At 40.9% G+C, this 20,711-nt stretch overlaps 1 pseudogene; it reads right to left on the reverse strand.

Annotated features, from left to right (window-relative positions):
* Nucleotides 1-234: 234 nt before the first annotated feature.
* LOC131982227 (uncharacterized) lies at nt 235-13,182 on the reverse strand (annotated as a pseudogene).
* Nucleotides 13,183-20,711: the final 7,529 nt, after the last annotated feature.

Raw genomic sequence — 20,711 nt, forward strand, 5'->3', positions numbered from 1 at the left:
GCTTCATTTAAATAGCCCTAATATATACCCAATTCAGATGGCTCGCCTCCGGAGTTTACGACACCGAAGGACGCAATACGGCCAAAAAGAGGCGCCCACTTTACGCTCACTTTCTGTCGTACGCTCGTTTGATAAATGAGGGCCATTATGTCCCAGGAGGAGGTCATCACTGAACTCCAGGTGGAGAAGGACAAGAACAGGTTTCTCCAGGAAGAACTGGGGAAGGCCAAAGTGTCACACCATGAGCTCAGCCTGAGGTATGAAGCTGATGTGGTCACTGTCAGACAGCAGGCTACATTCCTTCAGCATGAGCTCGGCCATCAAATCCACTCCCAGAGCCCGCCATCTGGGAGTGAGGAGACAAGACAAGTGGAGGAGAAACAGGAACCTGGATGACCTGGGGCCTCACGTATCAACGTGCGTACGCACAAAAACATTGCTTACGCTGTTTTTCCCGCACACGCCACATGTATGAAAAGTGAACTTGCCGTGATCTATCGAGGTGCTGTGAGAATGTGCGTTGGCACGGCAAACTTTTGTTTGGCGGAAAGTACTGTCTTTTATGCTCGATTTAAAACGTTTTTCATATCTAAACTCAGACTACACACAACTGGCATTGAGTTTACAGTTTATAGCTCTCAGACAATGGAGGAAAATGCCATTTTCCATCCTCAATAACTAGTTCTAAATATGAGGGGATAGATTTTTTTTTCATCTATTATTATTATATTATATATTTAACCTGCGTGCTGCTGCTTACTTGTGCAATGATAGTATGTTGAAGTCTGTATGTTTTTTAAGATTGCATATTTTCTTAAGTCTATATATTCTGCTGTTTTATATATATCGAATTTCCCTCCAGGGATCAATAAAGTGCTTCTGATTCTGAATATGGACATATACATTTTTCACAGATGACCTGCCTTAATCACTATGTCAAAGTCCTGATTGCCCATTGTTTCCCTTTGGTTTAACATGGAGATATTAACGATACAGTTGCACAGCAATCCATGACGCACATATCCCTTTCCCCAGAGAGAAAAACGTGTGTTGGAAATCCTTTCAGAATAAGTCAGGTGTGGAGCATATTTGATCCCATATGTGATGTTTAATTGGGACAACAAGTTACCTGTGCAGCTCTCTGATCCGGCTGCGTTAACAGCCACAGTGACACCTTGCTGCTGATCCCAGAGCTGAGGCAACAAAAAGCAAATTTTTCCTACCCCAACCTCAGAGATCACCACGTCATCCTCGCGTGCAGTGGCAGCACGTTGATTTGCCATTGTTTTTTCGATCACCAGCGGTCATGCCAGTGATTTATAGTCATTTGCATGTCATCTATGTATTAATTTGTGGGAGGAGCCGGGGCGTGGTTGGTGGCGTGCATGTGCGCTCAGTTCCACGCTGATTGGGATGTATCACGGAAAGGTGCGCTGAACCTGGCGTAATAACAGTTTGATAAATGTGGAGGTGAGTTTGCATACGTACTTTTCTAGTTTTGGGAGTTCGCCATCTTTCAGTATGAAAGCTAAGCACTCTTTCATATATGAGGCCCCTGGACCTCGACTAACTTCCCTTTCCCTCCCACCACCCAAGTCACAATTTCATCTGTGAAAAATGCTGAACAACATCAACAACAACAACATCACAACATCAATGATAGTAGATGATCATCACTTTTTGGGTTTTCTCTGGGATGCTCCTTTTTCTCCCACAAGTCTGAAGATTAACAGCAGACTAACATTAAAAAACATCATCAACAACAATATCTACAACAACAACTACAACAACATCACAACATCAATAATAATAGATGATCATCATTTTTGGGGTTTTCTCCGGGATGTTCCGGTTTCTCCCACAAGACTGAAGATTAGCAGCAGACTAACACATTAAAAAAAACATCAACAACAACATCACAACATCAATAATAATAGATGATCATCATTTTTGGGGTTTTCTCCGGGATGTACTGGTTTCTCTCACCAGACGGAAGATTAACAGCAGACTAACTCATTTAAAAACACCAACAACAACATCTACAACAACAACATCAACAACATCAACAACATCGCAACATCAACAATAGTAGATGATCATCACTTTGTGGGTTTCCTCTGGGATACCCAGGTTTCTCCCACAAGTCTTAAGACATGAAGATTAACAATATTAAAATAAATAAAAAAAATTAAAAACTAAAAGAAAAACTGTGTGTGTCTCTTTTGGGTCACTTTTGGCAGTCCCAAGCCCGGATAAAGGAGGAGGGTTGGAATTTTGATGTTTGAAAAACAAGAATCAACACAAGAAAATTAATTTGTAGTTCTAAACATTTTTAGGGCTTTTTTTACTCACTTTTTGTCCCTCCCACAACATGATTCCTCTCTCCTACAGCGTCCATTACAATTACATCCACATGGTCAATTATGAAGATTAGGCTATGACATCATTTATGTATTTATGTGCTGGTAAAATATTACTGTCTCTCAGGGATGGAAATATGTGCAGTGTGTGATTTCTAGCTTACACCCTGCCTCCTGCCTCACTTCTAATTAACCGTTCCCAAAAGCTTCGCAGCCTTAGTTACTGTTCCTATGGCCATGGAGCGGACAAGCACTGTTTTATCAAGTGTTTTTGGAGTAATACCCCCTTCGCATTCACAAAATGCTACAAAGATTCAAATAAGATAGGTTCATAATGGCCTGTTAGGACATTATATTCAACATTGATGTGTACAGTATAGGTTAGGCTACAGCCTTAACTTTTTTTGCTTTTAGCACTGGTGCAACAGAGGTTGATAGCTTTGTTTCACAATCCACGAAATCTCTATCATAGGTATGCAACTATAGTTACATACACCTCCTCTGTAGGGTACACTCCAGAAAACATGTAAAATAAGATGTCACTGGTGCCAAGATGGTAAATCATCCATAGCACATACTGATGTAGCATGTGCTATCAGCTACATCTGTATTTTTTACTGTACTGTTACTTACTGTAAAAGCCTTCAGTGACTGGATCACAAGAACTATCTCCTACTGAACACCAAGTACATATACTTTGTTTTTTATTCAGCACTGCAACCAATCATTCAGAACAATGTTGACACAGAAAATATGTAAAGTGAGTGAAAAGTGAGGATTCATTCCCCCTATGTAAACAAACAGCATGGAAGCATCATTATGCATCTGCCAAACGACCACCAATGAGCTTAGCCACATCAAATTAAGCCAATTCATAATTAATATCAATGCAAACATGCACAAATAGCAGAAAGCAGCAGCAAACAAACAGCTGGACGACGCCGATATATTGACAAAAAGCAGATATGAAACAGCAAGCAGCTTCACAACAGCACACAAACTCAACCAAAACATCAACTGGCAGTAATTAATAGGCAAAAAGCAGCCCTTACCTGAAGTGAAGCAGTGATCTCTTGTGTCTCAGGGGAGTAGAAGGTGGTGGAGATCCAAATTTGCAGACAGTTAGGACAGGACACTCCAAACTTCAACAGTCAAGCGTCCATATAATCCACAAACCCTCCTGGGGAATCCTGATTGGACTGTTGCAGGTAGCATAAGTTAGTTTATGAGAAATCAGCAGCTTTAGCAGCAGTTTACAGCAGTGTTAGGTCAAACAGCAGGCTGGATAGTTATAATATTACATATGACATAAACTATGCACAAAAAGTAAGGCAATTTGTGTTGGGTAGATTATTTTGTTATTGTAACAATGCTTTTTGGCAAAAAATCTTATATCGTTGGAAAGCCTGAAGTCTCCCCTTTTAAATGGTACCACATTTGTAAGGAACATCCATTTGTGGGATAAGCAGCAGAGCTGAGTATGTGGGCTGTGCCCAAGAAAAATGTGCCAAATCTTCTCATTATTTTGCTGTTGCTATTGACTCTTATTTTGAGCTTTTGGTACTCCCAGATGATGCCAATCAGGTGCCAATCAGAAATTTGATTGGCAGCACCTGTGAGAATGGGCCCTGTACAGTATGTAGTCAGTACAGTCAGTACAGTCGGTGTCTGTTCCACCATCACACTGGTGGAGGCATTGTGATGGTGTGGGGCGGTATCTCCCTCACTGGAAAAACGAGGCTCGTCATCATTGGAGGCAATCTCAATGCAGAGAGATATCGAGATGAGATTCTGCAACCAGTGGCAATCCCATATCTCCACATTCTGGGCGTGCTGTTGGTGCCAGAGTGACCAACACAACCAGGTTGGCTGACTTACGATAAATGCTGGTTGAAGAATGGGATGCCATCCCACAGCAGCGTGTGACCAGGCTGATGACCAGCATGAAGAGGAGGTGCCAGGCTGTTGTGGCTGTATATGGTTATTCCACACACTACTAAGGCTCATGTTCCTTAAATTAATGAATTGTTAAATTATGTCTTAAACTATGCCAATATGTCTTGTTTCTTAAAACTTCAATCATCCAATCCACCAAACACCAAACAGAGAGATGAGTCAATGGCAAAGTAGCCTAGGCATTGGCAGAGAAGATTTGGCACATTTTTCTTTGGTGCAACCTACATACTCAGCTCTGCTGCTTATCCCACAAAAGGATGTCCCTTACACATGTGGTACCATTTAAAAGGGGAGGCTTCAGGCTTCAGGGCAAGATTTTTTGCCAAAAAGCATTGTTACAATAACAAAATAATATACCAAACACAAATTGCCTTACTTTTTGTGCGTAGTTTATAATATATCATATATAATGTTTGTTGAGTTAAACTATTGTTATGCTTTGGTTCATGAAGGCATGTTATGAAGTTAAAATCGTCAGAAGCTTCATAAATCTTTCAAAAGGTAGCTTAATGCAGCATGTTACATCTGTAAGCAGCTAATTACTTCTTTTATTTGAGATTTCACTGATAAAAACGTACAGGTATACAGGGTAAATGGTGTACACTTAGATGGCGCAAAAACCACCAAACCACCAACCTTCCGGTTCCGCAACCTTCTACCAACTCAGCCACAGTCGCCCCAGCTAGACGCCAGTACAGGCAAGTCACGTGCTTAGAGGCCACAGGTGCGACTAATTGTGCTAATTACGCGCATGCACACAGTGAAGTGCCAGAAACGGATGTTACACAGTACTTAACCATTGTATGGTTTCACATTTTTTTACAAGTTTAATTTTTTTCTACCTGAAACTCAATGGCCTTAGCTTATTTTTGTGATAAACATGTACAAACAAACAAAAAAAATTTTTGAGCACACATGCTACTGTACCCCATACATTGCATCCTTTTATGGTCTTCGGGTCAGTTTGGCCTGCATTCACACACAGAAATATGTCTATGTGTCTTGGCTGTTTACTTAAATTTGAACTATGTTTATCATAGGTCCATCATTAAAGTAATGTAAACAAAAGCATCCTCCAAAAATATAACTCGAATGGCACTTGGAGAAAGCAGAAATCCATCAAGGCCAAATGCCAAATGTCCAGGGTATTTTTGAGTATATCTTTTACCTTTTACCTTTTGTAGTTTTACTTTGGTGTAACACTAATGACTTTTATTTGAGGCTGAGTAGATAGTGTGACTTCTACTTAAGTGCAAGATCTAAGTACTTCCTCCATCATGGTTAAATAACATTCATATTTATTATACAAACATGAAACTCAACAAGACTAGAAGGGCCAGAAAGGACGATATTGTATATTCACCCTGTGATTCAGATCGAAATTGAATGGGTTCTTCCTTGGCCCTAGCTGCACCCTTTCACCAAGTTTCATGAAAACGGACCAGTAGTTTTTTCTGTAATCATGGTGACAAACAGCCAAATAAACAAACCAAACGGAAAAACATAACGTCCTTGATGAAGGCAAAATTAGTTTGCACATTTAAACAAATACTTACTAACAAATTTCTTTAAAACATATATATATAATGATTTATCAGTAAATACATTTGTAGTAGATTTGTTATTATCATACCAGATTATTTTTCAGTTGATTTACCTCCTTGCTTACACATTGAGGCTAAATGGGGTCTTTTGAACAACAATGCAATAAGAGTTTTGCTGCTATTACACAAGACCAGTTACACCACTCAGTCCTGATCCTTGTGATGCTAAAGCAGAGGCTCTCAGCCCACCACAGAGGGGGTGGGAGATGTTGCCTAAGATGGAGTTCAGTTTAGTCCTCATCCTCCCCTCTGCTGCTGCCTCCAGGCTGTCCAGAGCTTTTTTACACCAGTTTGTTTATCCTGCCTGCCTCCCCCGCTGTGGTGCTGCCTCCCAAGCACAACACTGTACACAACAGAGGCTGCTGGTACACGCCGCACAGAGAGGATTGAGAATGTCAGTCAAATTATAGAAAGAGATGTCGATGGTGTTCCTAATTATCAGTCCACGTGTCCATAAGCATCCGAGCAAGTGTAACAGGATTTCCTTGAAATGTGTGGAAATGCAGAGACAAAATCTGATTTGGGTAGGAGAACATGTATGCACATAAAGATTATGTGATATATTGACTGCTTAAACTGCCAGGGGGCAATGTAAGTTATTCAGTGGACATGCTGCTCGACAGGTATATCGTTAAAAAAAGACTGTCAACGATCAGCTCACTGTGCAATTTGAACAAGCTGCAGCCCTATGACCTTTTAAGCAAATTCTTACTCAGTCTATTGTGCAATGAGTCGGCACTTTTTTAAATTTATGTGCATTATATAAATTTGAAAAGTGTATGAAATTCAGATGTGCTCTGTCACCGCTCGCTGTTAATGATGAATTATTGACCATCTGTACCAGAAGCTTTTGAAGTATAAAATTGGTGCATAATGAGAGTTTGGTTCCCAGGCAGTTCTCGCTCCACCTCCCTCTTGCATGATTACATGTTGAATATTGATTATGCAAAGCCTTTTAAATGATATTAGAGATTAAATCAGCTTTGCAGGAATCAAGCTTAACCTGGACTTGCTCTGTTCTGGTCATTGACACAAAGTTGACATGCTGAATTTAATGTGAGGTGTATATTTTTAAACATCATGATCATATGAATGAAACTGAGGCTCTTAATTTACATATTTCTGCTGTAATTTTCTAGAAAAGGGTAACTAGAGCAGCATCAGAAATATATTAAGTGGATATATCTTTAAAAGTAGGTCATCCGGGTTTCAATTATCAAACCATGTATGGATTAAATATATTTTATGTGAAGTCATTCATAATTTTACTCATTAGCTGCTACATCTATTTGTCCCCAGACCACTACTTTCCACCTCAAAGGGCCGCTCAGATAATAAGCCTGTAATTAAACCTGGCTGCAATGGTTTTTGGTGTCCACAGAGAGAAACAGAAATAGTAGCAGAACTAATGCCAGCTTTATGTTGTGCAGACAGAGCCTCAGATTAATATGCTTGGTTGTACTGAGAAGCAGTGACAGCCAGGCTTCAGTAATGTCCCTCTATGTGGACCAAACTCTCTTTCTAAGCACTGACGAACATGAAAGAGCCCTCTGATGTTCTGACCTGTGAGTTTACCTTTTGTTCATCCTGAACTCTGTGCTCGTGGGCAGTGTGTCCTGCATTTTAGATCTGGGCTCTCAGCAAAATCCGAGCATGAAAAACTAATACTGTACCTCCATTGTCGTCTATGCTGTGTTTGATTTTCTCTTGTTTTGATCCGTGTTTGTATATCTGTAACCCTTTGATGTGAAGCGCTGAGGGAAAACCTGTTTGTGTTGTGACAGCAACCACATATAATTGAGTATTGTCATAATTGCCTGTAGAATTATAATTGCCTCTGTGAACTATTGACTGTAAAATAATGAATTGAAAAAATAATTGTAATCATTTTCTGGAAAATTATATTATTACAAAATATTTCAAGTTGTAGCAACATGTCAAGATACTAGATATACAGTTCTAATGTTTAAGGTAATAATTAAATTAAATATTCAATTAAATTTGTAAAAAATATTATATCATTAGAAATTATGTCAGTGCAATAATGTAGTGTTTTAGGACTGTCATGTTGATTCTAGAATAATCTGTAAATATTTATATATTATTTAAATTATTTGCTGGAGGAAAAAATCACAGTTTCCAAGACCTCAAATGTATGCGTGAAAATGCTTATTTGTGCGACCAATATTCAAAAACTGGAAGATTTTCCATTTTCAATTATTAAAAAAAAAAAGAAAAAAACAGCAAATCCTTACTTTTGGTGCCAGGAATTCATTGCTGTTTTTGCTTGACAAACAACCTCTTTAATGCATTATCAAAATTGCTGCTGTTAAAGTTTCTGTTAGGTGAATAATCGATCAAACATACAGCAGCACAGCCACAGAGCAACAGAGAAACCTAATTACACCAGAGGTTTGACAGGTTTTCACCGCTTATTCTCCAAATTACTTGTGTTCCAAATATTGACCAGCATGACTGACCCCCCTCACCTCCCCTCTTATATGGGCCACTTGCCAGAGCAGCAAGACGGTGTTGAGGTGGGCCGACCCATCAGAGGTCGGACGTGATGTGAGGGGAAAGTGTCTGTGGCCCTTCAAACCCAGTTAGGCCTAATAGCCAATTAGTGGTTCAGAAGGGAGGTGAATGTCAGCTCATTGTTTTGATGACTGTCACAGCAGCTGGATAATACACTATCAGCCCTGGGGAGGAACACTGAATACTGGATTTCATGTTTTATGGCATCTATTAGGGATGCTGCCAGCAATCGGGCACAGATACTGACTGATATTGATTGGAAATTACTTTGAATGTGCATGTACAAGAGGATTATCAAGCAAGTGTCAAGCCCTGTACTTCAGATACCGCTGTTGGCCAAAAGGTAAAACTTAATAACTGTAAATAATATATAGCAAGGGATGGAGAACTATTCATAATAACAACAACCAGTTTTGGGAGGTGCAATGAAATGTAACAAGATGCCACCAGCAATTGGTTCCAGTCGGATGGGTCAAACAGACCTGTCCAACTGGAACAATCAGACTTTTATCATTTCAATCATCACTGTACTTCCATGCCTCATGTTTTTATGTAACTACTTCACTTCCGGCATTTACGTTCATTAATTTACTGTATTTTATAACACTTTACCAAGAAGGTTTTTTGCCCTAAACCTAGATCAGCGATTTGGTTGTCGCCTACATTCAATGAAACTGAACCTTTTTTTCTTAATAACAGCAAACCTTAATTTTTTGTAGTAGTCACATCGTCCTTGTAACTACGCCTACATCACTTCCAGCATTTACATACATTTTTTTTTTACTTTTGAATCTGCCTCTTCTAACGGCTTACTGGGAAGTATTTTGCTCTAAACCTAGATCAGTGGTTTTGTAGCCTAAATTCACCAAAACTGGAGCCTTTTTATTACAACCACAAACCATATGTGTATGTATAATACACATACAATTTTGTTCTGCTCTGTATTGCAAACAGCAAAACGCTCATAAGTGTTGTTTCACAAACAGTCATATGGGTCATTATGAGTGGTATTGACAAATTACCTATTGTCTCGTTAAGGTTGGAGATCATGTTGGCAGTTTTGTTAGGTTTAGGCAACAAAAATACTTCCCTAACGTTCAGGCAAAAAAGGTAAATGGTTAGGTATTATAAAAGTTAGTTAAAAAAAGGAAAATAAATGCATGCAACTGCCAGAAGTGAGGTAATTATTTACATTTAGTCATTTAGTAGATGCTTTTATCCAAAGCGACTTACAGGGAAAAAGGGGAACAATCAAGGTATAGTGCAATAAGAGCCATTAGTGCAACAATAAGTGCTAGTGACAATTCTTTAAGGAATAGAATTGTTGATTGGTGCTAGGAGAGAAAATGCTCTCTAAAGAGCTGGGTCTTCAGGAGTTTTTTTTAAAAGGTAGAGAGGGACGCCCCTGCTCTGCTAGGAACTGGTAGTGCGTACCACCAACAGGGAACAAGAAATGCAAAGAGTTTGAATTGCCTCAGGCAAACAGGTGGCAGAGCCAGGCACCGTTCATTGGAAGAGCGCAACGGTCGTGAGGTGCATATGCCTGTATCAGGGCGTTCAAGTAGCTGGGTGCAGTACCACAGACAATTTTGTAGGCCAGCATTAGAGATTTGAATTTGATGAGGGCTGCAACAGGTAGCCAGTGGAGCTCGCCACCGCCTTCTGGATCATCTGAAGTGGTTTTACTGTGCAGTCTGGCAGGCCTATCAGGAGGGCGTTGCAGTAGTCAAGTTTTGAGATGACGACAGCTTGTGTCAGGAGTGAGTGGCATGTTGAGTTAAGTAAGGCCTGATTTTTCTGATGTTGTAAAGAGTAAAAGCAGGATGACCGGGCAACTGAGGCGACATGACTGGAAAAGGTGATGTGGTCATCAATCATCACCCCTAAATTTCTCACCACCCTGGTGGGGGCAAGACACAGGGACTCAATTTTGATGTTGATGTCGTGGTGTATTGTAGGTTTAGCAGAGAGGATCAGCAGTTACATTTTTGAAAGGTTCAGATGGAGGTGATGTGCCTTCATCCAAGTGGCTATGTCTGAGAGGCAGTCAGAGACCCGTGCAAAGATCGATGGGTCATCAGGAGGAAATGACAGATAGAGCTGAGTGTCATCTGCATAGCAGTGATAGGAAAAGTCATGTGAGCAGATAATCTGACCCAGAGAGGCGGTGTAGATAGCGAATAGCAGGGGCCCCAGCACTGAGTCCTGGGGAACCCCTGTGGAGAGAATGCAAAGTAGACAACTGTCCATGCCAGGATACACAGAATGAGCATCCTTTCAGGTAGGAATCAAACCAGGACAGAGCCAAGCCAGAGAGGCCCATTTTAAAGAGAGTAGAAAGGAGGATGCAATGGTTAACTGTGTTAAAAGCAGCTGACAAGTTAAGCAGAATAAGAACTGAGGACTTTGCTGCTGCTCTTGTTTCTTTTAAGGCTTCTGTCACAGACAATAGAGCAGTTTCAGTTAAGTGACCGCTCTTGATTTGGATCAAAAAGATTGTTCTGTAGGAGGAATTCTGAGAGTTGCTTAGCGACCGCCTGTTCAATAGTTTTGGATAAGAATGGAAAAGTGAGACAGGGTGATAGTTCTCGACTTCAGTAGGGTTGAGAGAGGATTTCTTGAGTCGAGATGTTACCCGAGCTGCTTTGAATGCAGTGGGAAAAGTGCTGGAGGACAGTGACGCATTAATCACATGTGCGGTAGCTGACGTGATGGTAGGGCTAATGGATTGAAGAAGGTTCGTTGGAATAGGGTCCAACAAGCAGGATGGCTACTTGTCAACAGTTTGGATACCTCACTCTCAGAGAGGGGTGTAAAGCCAGAAAGTGAGGTGCTACCAACTGATTCAGTGCTGCCCAGCTGAGATACAGAGAGACATGTAGTAGGACTTCTACATGTCACAGTGTTAGGAGTTGGGTGGGGAGTGAGCTGGTCAGAGAATTGGCAGCTGATTGCTGCCACTTTACCTGTAAAGAAGGATGTAAATGTGTCCACAGTGAGGCAGGCAGGAGGGGTAGGAGGCGGCGGGTTGAGTCGTGATTTGAAGGTGGAAAAGAGTTTCTGGGTGACAGTGAGACTGTTGACTTTGTTGTAAAAAGCAGTCTTCTCTGGCTGAGAAGGAGGACAAGAGTGTCTGATAGATTAGTAACCCCTTAATTCCACTGAATGCATAACAGCTGCAGATCCGTCGGCGGAGCCAATATGCATTCATTATAATCACTGTGTGAGATTCTACTGACTCTGCATCCGCTGTGTAGAGAGTTCGTCGTCACACCGCCATCCGTCAGCCCTCGAAACACTTGCACAGAGCTTCTATTTTTGACGGACGACGGAGCATGACGCATCAATTCAGCACAGAGCAGATTGTTTGGGGCAGGAAGTCGTACACAGACACAAAATAAAACACCCGGTATATTTTCAAAATAAAGTACCTTGGGTTCACGGCGGATCGTATTTCACAACTTGACGACGTCATGATGGGCAGGAACAGACCTGAAGTCAACAGGTTAGAGGTTTTCACTCATCTTTTCACCCCACGGTTTTCACTCATCTTTTCACCCCACTGACACCATGGATGAGATGTTGAGATGAGATGTTGATTCTGGAGGTCCAAAATCATACAATTATCTATGACCTGTCACATCCTTTACATAAAGACAACCATAAAAAGGAAGTGGCTTGGAAAACCATTGCAGGAGTAATGGGAGTGGATGGTAAGTTACTAATATGGTTCAATAAATGAGACATTCTCTGATCCGGTTATATCACTTGATTGCGCATGAATTCGCGAGATCTCGTGTGTCCTCGGGATGGACCCGTTTCGGAGTCGTACCGCATCCAGTGGAATCCCGGGGTAAGTCAGTGGCATCATTAACCTTCAGAGAGGAGAATGTGCTGAGCGGAGGTAGGGCAGAGGCGGCAATAGAGGAGAAGTGGGCTGGGGATAAGTACTGAGGACAAATACGGCTGAACGTAACCATTGGTGCAGGAGCAGAGGGTTGCTCTGATAGAGTGGCATTAAACTGGATAAAAAAGTGATCTGATAGGTGGAGAGGCGTTACCACTAGTGCATCTATGGCACAGTTATGGATGAGAGTCAAGGTTTTTGCCAGCTTTGTGAGTAGGAGGACTGTGGACCAGCTGGACGTCAAAGGAATGAATTAACGACATAAAGTTATTAGAGTCTGGACTGTTGAAGTGGATGTTCATGTCACCCAGGACAAGCAGCAGACAGTCATCATCAGGTTTGGAAGAAAGAAGGGTATCTAGCTCGTCTGTCAGCTGGCCTGGTGGACGGTAAATGACAACAACGTAGGCTTTAACAGAAGCAGTTACTGTAATGGCATGGTATTCGAAAGTGACATATTTGGTGGAATGTAGCAGTGGGGTGAAATTCCATTTGTTGGAAATTAGCAGGCCAGTCCCACCTCCTCGCCCAGAAGGACGGGGGTGTGGGAGAGGGTGTAATTAGTTGAGAGTGCCGCTGGGGTGGCTGTGTTCTCAGGTTTGATCCAGGTCTCAGTGAGAGCAAGGAGCTGAAGAGAAATGTGGTTGGTGTAAGCCATACTTTTGTTTACTGCAGATTGGCAGTTCCACAGGCCTATGGAGAAGGAGGTGACAGTGTGTGAGGACTGTTTGAGAGTCCGAAGGTTAGTTAGATTTCTGCACCTTTTGGCAAGATGTTTTCTGTGCGGACCAAAGACAACAACAGGAATGGAGTGGCACATATTGTCAGACTGGGGAGGGAATAGGACTGGTTCCCTATGCTCGGTGAACGTGCACAGGTAAACTTGTCTAGCCTCGGCTGCCGCTGCCGCTTCAGCAAATGCCCCTGTTGTTATAGTGTGACTGGAATTAAACGCGGCTGTTCTCGCATTCAGGCTGATTGTGACAAGCGTAGATCGCCCTCTGCCAGAGCTGTGAATGGTTGGAATTTCCAATTGAGGTACAAAATTGCTCACACCCGGTGGTTGTAACCACCCCTAGATGGCCCCTTAATTGCCCACTTGCCCTCACAGAGATGAATTCTGAGCATTCAGAATTCAGAAAGGTATGCAGATTTAGGCTAATCACAGAAAATATTCAGAGATATTCAGACCGCCCCAGCTGAAAAACTCTTACTGCCCAGTCAGATAGTTTCAGTGAATTTCTGTATTCCCAGTATACTTTCACTTCTCTCAACGCAACCAGAGAACTTCTGTCCCTGTATGTAGCAGAATCTACAACAAAAGCAGTAAATATATTATTGACACAAAGGTTAAGCTAGTCTGGTTTCTGGCTTGTCTGAAGGTTACACAATCTGTGAGCGAAGGCCAACTGTTTACCGTTTAATCTTAAGTATGTTAACCTCTAAGAGCAGAATAACTGATAATTGAGAGAGTTGTTATCCCAAAATTAAAATCTGAGCGATTTCTGTAAAAATGTTAAAAAGGCATTCATTGATACCACCAAGTAGTTTAGTTTCTAGTGCTCCATGTCCCCCTGTACTGAATCAGGCAGTTCAGGGCTCATTAACTTAATAATGCCACCATTATTTATGGCCCTCTGCTGGAATTGGTTGACAGCATTGCTAGTTCCAACGCCTCCCTTGACACTGGCTGCTCGGCCAACAACAGTACCATACACTATTTTAGCAAAATGTGTGTGATTCAAAACACATTGAATAACTGTGAATACCATAATTTTTTCCCAGTCTGACATTACAGCAAGGTGAAACTCTCGTTGAATGGCCATTTCATTACATATAATGCTGAGGAGAGTAGTAGTTTCATGCATTAAGTAAATTCCAACAAAAAGAAAACTGGCAAATCATGCTTTCCATATCCCTCCTTCAAAATGGGCAGCTGGTGTAAATGTCAGTGTGGATTATCACTGAAGTTATTAAAAAATTAAACATCTTTGCTTACTCTGCAGTCACATTTAAGGAGAAGATTAATGGGATTTTAATGATCCCCATGAGAAATTGGATATTATGACATTAACGGTTTTTACTTTTGACATTTTCAACAATGATCCCTGGTGGCATTTATATATTTTTAACATACTAAAACATATAGAACGCTCATATAACTCAGTAGACAGCTCCCAGTAGTAAATCATGGCTTATTACTTTATAATAGACTCCTTAAACCATTTTTTGAATTTTAAAATATCACCCCTCAGAAGGTTGAGACCTTTTAATCACATGCTAACACACTCAGCCAATGCAGGCCATTGAAATGGAGGGCAAGCCTCCTCCCTCTGCATGCCAACTACCTTATTGTGAGTCAGGTTTGTAAGTGAATCCATGGGTGGTTGTTCCCTTAAAAGAACCATTTCAATTCAAAGCATCTCAAAGCATGGCTCTCAGCTATATTTACAGCTTGGATAGCGATCAAATAGGATCCTTCGGGGTCGATGAAAAGGAGCAGAACACAGCATGCAGAAACACACAAGGGAATGAGTCACTTATTGAATTTCATGCTTCCTACACAATTTCCATTAGAAAAAAATGTGTTTCCAGCATTTAATTTTTTGACTTATTGTAATATGTTCGTGTCTGTACAGTAAAGCAAACATTACTGTAAAGAACTGCTTTGTGTAGCTCACTTCTGCTTCCACTTAAAGATATGCTCAAGTAAAATCTGTAGGTGAATAACTAGCTGCAAGCTGTCTAAAGATTAGGTAGTGGATGTCGTCACCTAGATGTCACCTTTTATACAGTCGATGGACATCACCTATGGTTTGTGGACTACCCTTTTGAAGCCTTGAGTTCTACTTTTTTGCTGTTGCCATTTTGGTTTATGGCCGTCGCCAAATTGAGCTCTTGCAACCTGTGCATGCACAGAACAGATCGGTAGCAAAAATGATGCTACATCACTGGGTGATGCTAGTGCTAGCGAGTTACCTTGGATAGAAAGAGGCAATCATTATTCAAAATGAACAGCAACAAACATTTTAAGCTAGCTAACAAAATGTTACAGTTAAGTTTGATTAACTGAAACACAGCAAGAGTCAACGTTCTTAGATGAAAAGCATCCCCTGCTTTATCATCTTTTTTACTCCACATGGGACCATACTTTACTAAATAAACATCATGTTGTATTGACAAAGACTTGAAACTAAGCAGTGACGTGCAGTGAGGTTTGAGGTTGGGGAGGCACTGACCCACTAGTCAGATTTACAAACATACAGTATGATGCTAAGTCACTGACTCACAAGTCAGATTTACAAACATGACAGTATGATGCTATGGCACCGGCTCAAAATCACAAAAACACACAGTATGATGCTAGAATAAAACATTTCAACACAATTAGCACACAATTAACACAGCACTGCAGAGCAGACATTAGACAGTATACCTTACCTTTACTTGTAAATAAAGTCCATTCGCATAGGTTTTTCAGATCAGTATATCCATTTGGGTCCAAACACGGTCACTCGTTGAGAATAAAAGGCAGGGAAAGCAATAAAGACGTTTTTTTTGTAGCACAGCCACAAAGCCAGTCTTTTCGAGTATACCAATCCTTTTGAAATGAACACGTTATTTTCTGTCCTCGGAACACACACGTTTGAATCAAATCTGGCAGCTCTGGCGTTGGTCTTCCAGTATTAATGACTTCTTGCTTTGATTGAAAGTCCAGTCTTGAAAATTTCCTTATTTTAGAAATCAAATCCTCCATTTTTAGAGCGAAAAAGTATCACAGTTTTCGGGAAGCGTATCAGTTGTTGTCTGTTGTTTTTCTTTTTCTTTTTCTACTTCTTAACCGACGTTGGCAGGTCATGAACTTTTGACCTGCAAGTTCACAATATATCGCCCCCTTCTTTGAGGCAGAGGTACTTGCTGCCTCATGGCCTGCCTTTTCCCTGTGGCAACAAGCACGCGCCGCCTCGCACGCACACGCTCAATACACTTTGTGTGTAGCCGTGGAGGCGCTACCTGTGGCTGCCTCTCTTCTCGTCTGCCTTGTTATTTTGATCAGGAAACACGGAATTTCCGCGATTTTGACCATGAAAATTATCAAAATATACAGGAACCACATCAAAATCACATAGAAAGCATAGACCAAAAGACAATTATTAAAACTTATTTTATTTTATTACTTCGTTTTTGAACATCTCATGGTTAAGCGAAGTAGGGTCATTTCCTTATTGACTTACATGCAAACTGACTTCCTTTTTCAACCAGTGGAGTTGCCCCCTGCTGGCTAATAGAAAGAATGTATGTTTAAAACACTTCTGCATTACCTTCACTTTTCAGACCCAAAGGTTGCTGCTTGGCTATGTACAGGACTATTTCTTGACTGTGCAAGACTAGCTGTTTTCCTATTTTTAGTCTTTACTAAACCTCTATGAATGCAGTGGTGTTGACAAATTACATATGAGCAGGCTTTGTTGCATGCAGGTAAATAGTCAACCTGGACAACAAAAGTGGTAAATATGCTCTGGCCAAAATGCAATCTCAGGACAATTCAGCATTAGCTATTTTTTTTCATTTAGCCTTCACATACAGAGAAACAATTTGGTTAAAGTTTCCGTCTCTAAACTCCAACTCCTTTCTCGCATCTCAAGTTGCCAATCAGAATGAAAACAATAGTCGTGTTCCCATTTAAGGCAAAGAGAATTTTGAAGTGAAAGAAATGTCGCATTAAAGAAAAAGCAAATTAGGGACGTTTCCATCAACTGGTTTCGAGCAAATAAACAAAACTGCAAACACATTCTTTGGTCAGAAGATGGCAGTGTAATGTATTGCTTTAGGCTAAGAGGTTGCTAATAAGACAACTTTGCCCACAATGAAAATGACAGAAGAGTTTCCATCTTCTGTTTACACATAAACTATGTTTTGAAAAAGGCAAAAACCACCTCAAGCAAGCAAAGAATACTTTTATGTGCTATTATGAAATCTTTATTGAATTTTGGTGTTTCCATCAAGCTTCAAAATACGCATACAATTTTGTTGATGGAAACATGACTAATGACTAGTGCATGGAAGAGGAAGTCTTAGCCCAGATATCCACTGGTGTCACTGGAACCACAGAAATACTGGTTCCTGACCCCAGAGGCTAATTGGCGTCAGATGTGTCCGGGATTGTGCTAACCCACACATCCTTTTTATGAGAGTGGAAATCACCTAAGTGCATTTCCAAAATGTCCAACTTTTATTTGAAATTAATTCTAATTATTTTCCTAACATTTTGGGCTAAAACTGTGATATATTTGGATCTCCCTTTATAGTAATCCCAGTTTTTCATTCTACTCCACAGCAGATGCTGAGAGGATGTTTTCCCGCTCTGTGATTTCTTCTGCCAGCACCATGAATGACAAGAGAGTCATTACTGCGTGAGGCGACAGGTTCGAGCAAGTCACTTCTCAGAGGCAACAGGGAGCAGGAAGGCTCCGATGTATTTATGGAGCAGTGTGTGAGAGACACTGGAAGCAGTGGGAGGGCCTTTGCTGAAGAATGGATAGATGGATGGTTGGATGGATAGATGGATGGATAGACAACACATTTAAGTTGCTTATGAGTATAACCACTGACATCATCATACATTTTAGAGGCAGAAAAGCAGAGACAGGACGTTACAGAAAGACTGAGAGTCCTGAGAGTGATGTAGCTGCACGGCTGGTTTTGTTCCCTGTTTATAGAGAGGCTCCTTCTTCTTATCTCTGCACATTTGCAGGTGCTCGGTTCGAGGCAGACCTCACTATCTGCTAATCTACCACCGTTGGGAGTGGAGAGCCGGAGCCGCAGCAGAGTTGAGGGAACAGCAGTTGAGCAAAACAAAAGAAAAACTCTCACAAATAATACCAGATCCAAATACTTCGGAGACGATTATCTGAAAGAAGATACCGTCAAAGTTGTGCCAATTTGTAGCATAGATTTTTTTTAAAGACATAAAAATATATTGATGCAGCTCAAAATGTTTGGTTTTACAGTGGCGATTGCCTCTTGAAATGTTTGGAAAAGTAGGAGGCTGGTTTGAAAAGCTGAAAGCATGGAGAAATGAATCACTATTGTATGAAGAAATGGGCTTTTATCCAATTGAGGAAAATGTTTCACGGTAGTACCTTCTATTGACAGCAGACATATTTCAAAGATAGCCGTATAATAGAGATTGTTTCCAGTTAGATATAAAATATCTGAGAGAATCGTTAAATGTAATAATCCAGGGTGAGCACCTGCAGTAATTAAAGAACTTCATGCTGATATTTTCATTACTGGCTCTGTTAAAGAGTGTTTTGGGAGTAAAACAGCGTGAATCCCTTTACAAACCGTACTGAATGTGGAACATTTTTCTCAATCAAAACAAAAAATCTGATCTAAACTGCTCTCCAGCCCCCAACCTTTACTGGATTTTACCACAGCAAATTGTACAGGAAAGCACCTGGCCAGAGGAGCGTACGGCTTTTATTAATCTTTTTTTTTTTCTCAATTCTTTGCCTCTGACAGCTTTTAACTGAATTGTCTGCTCGGGCCTGTGCAGCCCCGTGGAGTCCAGACACAGGCCGGTGAACGCTGTGACATCTCCACTCCCCTCAGCTCTAGTGCTGCTGCCTTCATCCAATTTACCATGAAAGGAATCCAGACAGTCCCATAATATGACCCACGGCTGCCTCGATTGAACACGGTCGACAACTCTGGGCCCGGGCTTCACACACATAACCAACCGGCTATCTACAGAGGACCATTGGCTGCCTGCTACCCCTTGATAAGACCCATTGCCCAGGGAAAGAGTGGACAGGTCCATCTGGCGGCATTTCATAGTGAAGAGTGCCCCCTGGTGCCTCTGAGGGCACAGCACAGTCACACAGCCAAGTGAGTGGTAAATACATCGCCTACAACTGTAATCAGGGGGTGGTTTTACTGTCGGACACAGATTACAGCACTGTTTCCTCTCTAATTTCATGCAGTGGCTGTGCTTGGGGTATTTTTTGTTGTTTTGGTTCCACATCCATCCTCGTGTCAGTCACAGTTATCTTTCTAATGCAGGCGACTGCAGCGAGTATGTTTTTTTTCCTTCAGATACTTTATCTCAATGAGAACATGACTTGTCAGCGTTAGGGCTGTACCTCCATTTGTTTTGAGGGGGAATGAGGAAAAAATATAAAGCTGTTTTAATGTCACTTTTTTTCTTGCAGTGTTGACACCTTGTGAATAATGAGAAATCAACAACACATAGCTCATTATAACCAAGTACCAAGTTTCTCACTGAATAGAACAAATCAAAACTAGAGACTGGTTTCCTGGTGTATGAAAGTGTGTTGGACAAATAATGACTATGATTTTAATCTGTCTTTTAACTAAAGTTGTGCCGATTAGTCAATGAATCGATTATTCAACCATCAAAAAAAAAAAACAAGTGAGAACTATTTTCTTTGTTCTGATAATAACTCTTTTATAAAATAAATAAAAACACAAAAAAATGTACTGCTTTCTTTGAAGACTTTTTCTCATTGTTTTCCAGTGAGAAAAATGCATATATTTTGCACATATACAAATTAATCTGTACAGCGATAATAATAACTTGAAGAATATTTTCCTTTCCCTCTCTAGGAAGAGACAAAAGACACCCTCAAGCAACATATTAACATTTTCTTGTAGTCTACAACCCAGGAGATAATAACTCATGAATCTGCAAAAAAATGGGAGATTCAGTTAAACAGCTCACCAAATTTTACAAACTTGTACAGTCCCTTGAGCTAAATGCTGCTGCAGGCAGAGATATAAAACTAATGGAAATAATAAAATGCTAGAGGCAACAAAAGCATCCCTGTAGCTGTTTTGGCACGGACATATTTACAAAAATTCTGAATATTGGCACAAATTTTCTGCATCTTCAATCCAAAAACACTCTTATCTCCCAAATCCTCCTGTGTTCCTCTCTTCCTGTGTACGTGAGAGAGAGCAGAAAGAGAAATGGAGCAGGAGACAGTGAAACAGAGATTTACCTTTTTATTTACCAGGCTGAAAGTTTGTGTGTGTGTGTGTGTGAGGGCAGCTCCCCATTTCTCATGGTCGGAGTGTGTATCATTTTTCGGAGAGTGTGACAAATTGGGGCCCTCGGCTCTGTGATAGAGGCAACCAGGACCATCTAGCCTGCATTATTCATGAGGAGCCGGAGCTGTGATATGGTGTCTACTACCATAACAAAGCTACAGTCAGAATGTCAAACTGTACGGGCTAATACATTTCCTCATCTGCACCCAAACGCTGATAAACAGGAAACAACTGCGTCACGGCACCAAATAATATTTGATGACGAATTTGATTTGT

This window comes from Centropristis striata, chromosome 12 (genome assembly GCF_030273125.1).
Source record: "Centropristis striata isolate RG_2023a ecotype Rhode Island chromosome 12, C.striata_1.0, whole genome shotgun sequence".
Taxonomy (NCBI): Eukaryota; Metazoa; Chordata; class Actinopteri; order Perciformes; family Serranidae; genus Centropristis; species Centropristis striata.